The sequence below is a fragment of the Lolium rigidum genome, chromosome 1, assembly GCF_022539505.1.
Source record: "Lolium rigidum isolate FL_2022 chromosome 1, APGP_CSIRO_Lrig_0.1, whole genome shotgun sequence".
NCBI classification, from domain to species: Eukaryota; Viridiplantae; Streptophyta; class Magnoliopsida; order Poales; family Poaceae; genus Lolium; species Lolium rigidum.
Genome location: NC_061508.1, coordinates 260,520,755 through 260,529,590, shown reverse-complemented (window position 1 = coordinate 260,529,590; position 8,836 = coordinate 260,520,755).

Below are 8,836 nucleotides of genomic sequence, written 5' to 3'. Positions count from 1 at the left end.
AATTTGCATTTCTACATAGAGTGTATGTGAGTAAAAATGGAATTATCTCACCATTTGAATTCTCTCCATTTGATTTGACTTTTCTTGACTCTAATGTGGTTCTTATTAGTTTAGAAACATTTTAAGAGCATTGAAACCAATTCAAATGGTCTTGTTCAAAGATTTGCAAATTTGGCCTTAATACATAAGAGATGATGTGTCAAATTTCATTAACCTTGTAAATTGTTGATCTTGCTTTACTTGGACATGGTTTAGGGTCAATTTAGTGTTATATGAGGTTGATAGATGGTTTCACATCATTTGGTCAAGATTTAGAGTCATAGGGCAAGAATTGGGTATTATGGCTATGTGTCCCATATACCTCTATGCATAGGTGGCATTTGATTTTTAATTTGGCTTTGCTTGACCCAATTGGTGTTGTTGAGTGTTGAAATGGTATATAGGAGTGATCCCACCATTCATAACAAATATTAGGGTCAAGGTTCCCAAATTTATAAATTTGCATTTTACTCTTATATGCCTCTATGGCATTTTTAGTTTCTTTTTAGTTTCTTTGGTTTCACTTTGGATTTGGTTTGATAAGTGCTAGGTAGAGTGTATGAAGGTTTTCCAAACTTCTAAACAAGGTAGGAGGGTCTAGGGTTAAGATTTATAAAAATAGCCATAGGCACATATGCCTTTTTATTTATTTTAGTTCCTTCTTATTTGATACTATTTAGTTTTGAGAAGATTAGGGTTTAGGGTTTTGGAACTAGGTTCAATGCCATAAATAAACAATCATGGCAATATCACAACATATAAGCATGCTCACTATGCACCAAACTTAATTTAATAAAAGTTTTTGTTGGTTCTCATTTTTGAAAAAAAGAAATTCATTTTCTTTTTGTTTTAAAATTTTGGGGTGTTACAGACATCCATACCGGGACAACATAGACAACAGATAATGGACTCCTCTTTTAATGCTTTAAGCATTCAACAACAATTAATTCTTTTCTCATTAGAGATTTGAGGATGTTTGCCCAAAACTGAAACTTCCACCATGGAACATGGCTTTAGTTAGCGGCCCAATGTTCTTCTCTCACAATATGCATGCTCAAACCATTCAACTCAGTGTAGATCGCCCTTACTTCAGACAAGACGAACATGCATAGCAACTCACATGAAATTCAACAATGAGTTGATGGCGTTCCCCGAGTAAACATGGTTATCGCACAACAAGCAACTTAATAAGAGATAAAGTGCATAATTACGTATTCAATACCACAATAGTTTTTAAGCTATTTGTCCCATGAGCTATATATTGCAAAGGTGAATGATGGAATTTTAAAGGTAGCACTCAAGCAATTTACTTTGGAATGGCGGGAAAATACCATGTAGTATAGGTAGGTATGGTGGACACAAATGGCATAGTGGTTGGCTCAAGTATTTTGGATGCATGAGAAGTATTCCCTCTCGATACAAGGTTTAGGCTAGCAAGGTTATTTGAGGCAAACACAAGGATGAACTAGTACAGCAAAACTCACATAAAAGACATATTGAAAGCATTATAATACTCTATACCGTCTTCCTTGTTGTTCAAACTCAAAACTAGAAATTATCTAGACCTTAGAGAAACCAAATATGCAAACCAAATTTTAGCATGCTCTATGTATTTCTTCATTAATGGGTGCAAAGCATATGATGCAAGAGCTTAAACATGAGCACAACAATTGCCAAGTATCACATTACCCAAAACATTTATAGCAATTACTACATGTATCATTTTCCAATTCCAACCATATAACAATTTAACGAAGGAGAAACTTCGCCATGAATACTATGAGTAGAAACCAAGGACATATTTGTCCATAAGCTACAGCGGAGTGTGTATCTCTCCCATAAAGTGAATGCTAGGATCCATTTTATTCAAACAAAACAAAAACAAAAACAAAACGACGCTCCAAGAAAAAGCACATAAGATGTGGCCGAATAAAAATGTAGTTTCGGGGGAGGAACCCGATAATTTGTTGATGAAGAAGGGGATGCCTTGGGCATCCCCAAGCTTAGACGCTTGAGTCTTCTTGATATATGCAGGGGTGAACCACCGGGTGCATCCCCAAGCTTAGAGCTTTCACTCTCCTTGATCATGTTGCATCATACTCCTCTCTTGATCCTTGAAAACTTCCTCCACACCAAACTCGAAACAACTCATTAGAGGGTTAGTGCACAATATAAATTGACATATTCAGAGGTGACACACTCATTCTTAACACTTCTGGACATTGCATAATGCTACTGGACATTAGTGGATCAAAGAAATTCATCCAACATAGCGAAAGAGGCAATGCGAAATAAAAGGCAGAATCTGTCAAAACAGAACAGTTCGTATTGACGAATTTTAAAATGGCACCAGACTTGCTCAAATGAAAATGCTCAAATTGAATGAAAGTTGCGTACATATCTGAGGATCATGCACGTAAATTGGCATAATTTTCTGAGCTTCCTGCAGGGCAGTGGGCTCAGATTCGTGACAGCAAAGAAATCTGGAACTGCGCAGTAATCCAAATCTAGTACTTACTTTTCTATCAACGGCTTAACTTGGCACAACAAAACTCAAAACTAAGATAAGGAGAGGTTGCTACAGTAGTAAACAACTTCCAAGACACAAAATAAAAACAAAGTACTGTAGGTAAAAACATGGGTTGTCTCCCATAAGCGCTTTTCTTTAACGCCTTTCAGCTAGGCGCAGAAAGTGTGTATCAAGTATTATCGAGAGATGAAGCATCAACATCATTACCAGCGGTGTTGGGAGTTTTATCAATTTTAGGCCTATAATAATTCTTTGGTTTAGGCACCTTAGAGACATACATGAATTTTTGCTCCTTACCCACATAAGCTTTCTCATTAAATTTAAGAGAAGAAAAAGTTGAACCCAATTTTCTCATAGCTTCTTCAATTTTACCAATTCTATGGGTTTGATTATCATGGATAGCACAAGTTTCTAGAGTAGCAATTCTTTCATTAATTCCTCCTAGGATTTTATCAAGTTTATCAGTATTATCCAGTAATATTTCCAATTTAGTTTCAACGCTACAATTTTTCTCTATGGTTTCTAATTTTTTCATAACATCCTCAAGGGAGGTTTCACTTTTAGTTTCATTAACAGGTGGTATTCCAAATAAACTCTCAATAATGCAACTAGCTTCTAAAGCGGAAACACCTAGGAAATTACCTCCCGCGAGACAATCAAGAACATATCTATTCCAACTAGAGATACCCACATAAAAATTCCTGAGTAAGATAGTGGTGGAGTGTTTCTTAGTGCACCTATTATGGGCATCACTAATTCTATACCAAGCATCTTTTAAACATTCTCCCCCTTGTTGCTTAAATGAACGAACTTCAACTTCGGGATTACTCATTTTAGCGATAGTAAATAAAGCAAACTAGATAAAGTAAATGCAAGTAAACTAATTTTTTTTTTGTGTTTTCGGTATAGCAAACAAGATAGCAAATAAAGTAGAACTAGCAACTAATTTTTTTGTATTTTGATTTAGTGCAGCAAACAAAGTAGTAAATAAAATAAAGCAAGACAAAAACAAAGTAAAGAGATTGAGAAGTGGAGACTCCCCTTGCAGCGTGTCTTGATCTCCCGGCAACGGCGCCGGAAAAAGAGCTTGATGGCGTGTATTTCACACGTTCGTTGGGCAACCCCAAGAGGAAGGTATGATGCGCACGGCAGCAAGTTTTCCCTCGAAAAGAAACCAAGGTTTATCGAACCAGGAGGAGCCAAGAAGCACGTTGAAGGTTGATGGCGGCGGGATGTAGTGCGGCGCAACACCGGAGATTCCGGCGCCAACGTGGAACCTGCACAACACAACCAAGCTACTTTGCCCCAACGAAACGAGTGAGGTTGTCAATCTCACCGGCTTGCTCGTAACAAAGGATTAACCGTATTGTGTGGAAGATGATTGTTTGCGAGAGAAAATAGTAGAAACAAGTATTGCAGTAGATTGTATTTCAGTAAAGAGAATTGGACCGGGGTCCACAGTTCACTAGAGGTGTCTCTCCCATAAGACGAACAGCATGTTGGGTGAACAAATTACGGTTGGGCAATTGACAAATAAAGAGAGCATGACAATGCACATACATATCATGATGAGTATAGTGAGATTTAATTGGGCATTACGACAAAGTACATAGACCGCCATCCAACTGCATCTATGCCTAAAAGTCCACCTTCGAGGTTATCATCCGAACCCCTCCAGTATTAAGTTGCAAAACAACGAGACAATTGCATTAAGTATGGTGCGTAATGTAATCAACAACTACATCCTTAGACATAGCATCAATGTTTTATCCCTAGTGGCAACAGACACAACACAACCTTAGAACTTTACATCGCATCGTCCCGGTGTCAATGCGGGCATGAACCCACTATCGAGCATAAGTACTCCCTCTTGGAGTTAAAAGCATCTACTTGGCCAGAGCATCTACTAATAACGGAGAGCATGCAAGATCATAAACAACACATAAGCATAACTTTGATAATCATCATAACAAGTATTCTCTATTCATCGGATCCCAACAAACGCAACATATAGAATTACATATAGATGATCTTGATCATGATAGGCAGCTCACAAGATCCGACAATGATAGCACAATGGGGAGAAGACAACCATCTAGCTACTGCTATGGACCCATAGTCCAGGGGTAGACTACTCACTCATCACTCCGGAGGCGACCATGGCGGTGTAGAGTCCTCCGGGAGATGAATCCCCTCTCCCGGCAGGGTGCCGGAGGCGATCTCCGGGATCCCCCGAGATGGGATCGGCGGCGACGGCGTCTCGTAATGTTTTCCGTATCGTGGCTCTCGGTGCTGGGGGTTTCGTCACGGAGGCTATTTGTAGGCGGAAGGGCAAGTCAAGAGGCGGCACGGGGGCCCAAACCACAGGCCGGCGCGGCCGGGGGTGGGGCCGCGCCGCCTAGGGTTTGGCCACCCCGTGGCCCTCTTCGTCTCTCCTTCGGACTTCCGGAAGCTTCGTGAGAAAATAGGCCTCCGGGCTTTTATTTCGTCCAATTCGAGAATATTTCTTTACTAGGATTTCGAAACCAAAAACAGCAGAAAACGACAGAATCGGCACTTCGGCATCTTGTTAATAGGTTAGTTCCGAAAATGCACGAATATGACATAAAGTGTGCATAAAACATGTAGATAACATCAATAATGTGGCATGGAACACAAGAAATTATCGATACGTTGGAGACGTATCATCGACCAACTGTGATTCAGCTTCTCTTGCATGATGTAGCAACTCATTCATAGTGGTGTAACTGTAATGACGAACTATGCCTTTGATATCATACTTCAAACCATTGAGAAAACGAGTCATTGTCATCTCAAGAGATTCTTTGACACGCCCACGCTGCATGAGCATCTCCATCTCCATGTAATATTCATCAACAGTCTTCACACCTTGTCTCAATAGGGTCAACTTATCAAATATATTGCGCAAATAATTTGTGGGCACAAAACGCTTGTTCATTGCCGCCTTCATAGCACGCCATGTGATAATAGGCGGTTCACCATCTTCTTCGCGAGCACTAACATATCGATCCCACCAACGCAATGCATAGCCATCAAATTCGGAATAAGCAAGCTTGATCTTCCTATCTTCAGTGTAATTATGTAGGCGCCATAACTTCTCAATCTTCAGCTCCCAAGTGAGGTATTCTTCAACATCAGCACCTCCTTCAAACTTGGGTATGGAGAACTTAGGCTTACCCAATCCATCTTCTTCCTCAAACCCACGACCTGGACGTCGGAGTTCAGCAAACCCACGAGGACGATTACCACGTGGTGCTCCACGAGCATTATGGGCGTCATCTTGAAGCTAAGGATCTTCTTCGTCTTCTTGTTGTTGTTGTTGGGTCAAATTCTCAACAGCTAGTTGCAAATCTAGAAGACTGCGTTGTATATTCGTCATTTAATCTTTCATTGTAGTGACGGTCTCACATGTAGTATCCAGCTTCTGGGAGATCCCTTGGACCGTTCCCCTAAGCTCATCATCCTGAGTGCGGAATTCACGTCGCATCTCATTACGAAGAGCCTCATACTCCCTCCATGTCATCAAATCCGCGGAGTTCTTGTTCTCCTGGTTAACAATTTTTTCATCACTAGCATACATGGTTAGTAGGTTAGTGCACTAAAACAAATATATATGGTGGTACTCTCACAACTCACTCAAAACTGATAAGAAAAGGAAATCTTACCGCTCCAAAGTGAATTAGTATTGCTTACCACTTGTAGTGACAACTAGTGCACGGATGTAGCGAAGCGAATATCAAGGGTATAAGAACAAATCACACGGCAAAGCAGGATATATGTGGGGAGGTAGGTGGGCTACCTATTTGCACCAATAACAAGCTCTAGCGCTGACCGTAGACAACCAATGATACTCACACAAGGCGATAAATGTGGCAAAGCAACTATATGTAGGAAATAGGTTGCAATGCACTAGAGAGACGCTAGCAAAGCTCAACAAGACAGTCACAAGATTGCTCAACTACGGATGCAGTAAAGAAAACTTAGGCCTTCACTTGATTCTTCTAACACTTTACTTTTCTTTTTGGATTTTCTTTTTGTATAACACGCAGCTATGTAGCTATTTTTGCTTTTTTTTCTATTTTTATTTTATTTTATGACACAACTCTTTGAACACGGCCAACAGATAATGCAAAACACCAAAACCCTAATGAGCAGCCTGTCGAGCGGTAAAACTAGTCTCTTCTGGGAAAGTTCCTAGTCACTTATATCGAAGGGATTTCTATTTTCGTGCCCCTGGTTCGTTAGTTGTGCTCAGTTTTTCCCAGCCTCTTAACTTTTCCTCAGTTTTCTCCTCCCTCCCTCGTAGACGCTCGGACGGGAGGGTTTCCGTCAGGTCAGAGGCCTTACCGTTACTGTTAATCTGACGGGTGGGGCTGCACAGAGGGCAGTTCCTCTCTGACTGTCTCGTGCTGACGGGTAGCCATCCATCTGTCGCTGACGTGTGGGCCGTTTTATTTCCTGATTGTATACGCGGTGCTGACAATGACAAATGGGACCGCTCTATAGGGCTGCCGCAACCAATGACCAGTGGGGTCGTCTATTTTTCAGGAAAAGACATATATAACCGCTCTGTGGGGCTGCCGCAGCCAATGACCAGTGGGGTCGTCTATTTTTCAGCAAATGACATATATTGCCGCTCTGTGGGGCTGCCGCAGCCAATGACCAGTGGGGTCTTCTATTTATTTAGAGAAAATCATATATTCCCGCTCTGTGGGGCCTCTGCAACCAATGACCGCTGGGGTCGTCTATTTATTTAGGGAATATAATATAGAGCCGCTCTGTGGGGCTGCCTCAGCCAATGGCAGGTGACTATTTTCGCAGCTTAATCTAAAGTGAATGTTATGCTAAACATGGTGCTTCCCGACGGTGACCTAGCAGTGGCGGCGAGCATAGCCGTTCTGACCATGCCGATATCGGCATCGTTTGGAGGCTGTGGTGCTCGAATCATGGTGGAAATTGCGATATAATTTTTTAAATGCATAATATATAGGAAAATAGCTAGATCTCTAAATCGATGCATATGAAGCTAAATATATATTCTTGGTCATAATACCCTTATCTAAAGGGGATGGATGCATGGCTTCATGTCGTCGCCGCTTTCATCGTCAGTATCTTCGTCGTCCGAGTAGTAGTACTTCCTGCACATTGTTCCGTCGAACACCTTCACTGTGAGCACATCATCGCCTTCATATTTGAAGTGTACGAAGCAGCCGAAATCCACACCGTGCGCGATGGCGAAATTCTCCCAGCCCTTGTCGAGGTACATCCGGCCTTGACCGTCATATAGAACCTCCACGGTCCAGAGACGAGGACCACAGTCGACTGCTCGCAGATACACCTTAGCTGGCTCCTGGCCGTCAAGATAGTCCGCAAAATTTTTTGGGAGTGCCTGCAAAGAGATCGAGCACCGAACGTTTGAAATTAAAGGTTTTTTAGAACATGCCCATAATTAATCACATGCATCATATATGTGGGAACGCGTACGTACCTTCTTGACCAAAGGGTCTTCATAGACGACGATGAAGAACTCCTCTATGATCAATGGCATTGTTGACGGTGGTGGTGGCAATGATGATGATCCACCACCCCGGCCGCCCCTTCCCCTTCCCCTTCCGGTCCGCGTCCGAGACGTGGAAGCCATGGCAATGGATCAAGTGTATGTGAACGAAGAAGAGAGAGGCAGAACCTATTGACACAAGGGATGGCCGTTGTGGGTGTTTATAAGGGATAGATGAACGTTGTAGGGGTTTACACAATAAACTAGACCATGAAGGCGCGCGTTGCCACACCCGTCCATTTTAACAAATAATAATAATAGAAAATATGAACACTAATATCTTCTCAGAAAGTATAATTATGCTCAAAACTTTGTGTTGCCCCCTGTAAAACAATATCCAACCACATTAACTATGCAACTTTTTTTTGTATAAGTAACAAAGTTAAATAAGTAGTGAGTCACCTTAATTTTTTGTGTACATCCTTCGGTACCTTTGGTGAAAAGAAAAGGTAGCACGCCAAATTTATTTCACTCCAAAAATATCTAATTTCTGCTGTTCAATGAGACCCTATGGTCATAGGCGGATCTACCATCCCTTTTGCCCGGGCAGCCGCCCAGGCTTCCGGCCGGCCGGCAAGCCTATTTTCGCCCCAATTTCATATGTATTTGATAAAAATTTAGCACACCAAACTTGTTTGCCCAGGCTTCAAAATTTTCTTGGGTCCGCCTATGCCTATGGTCGTACCTAC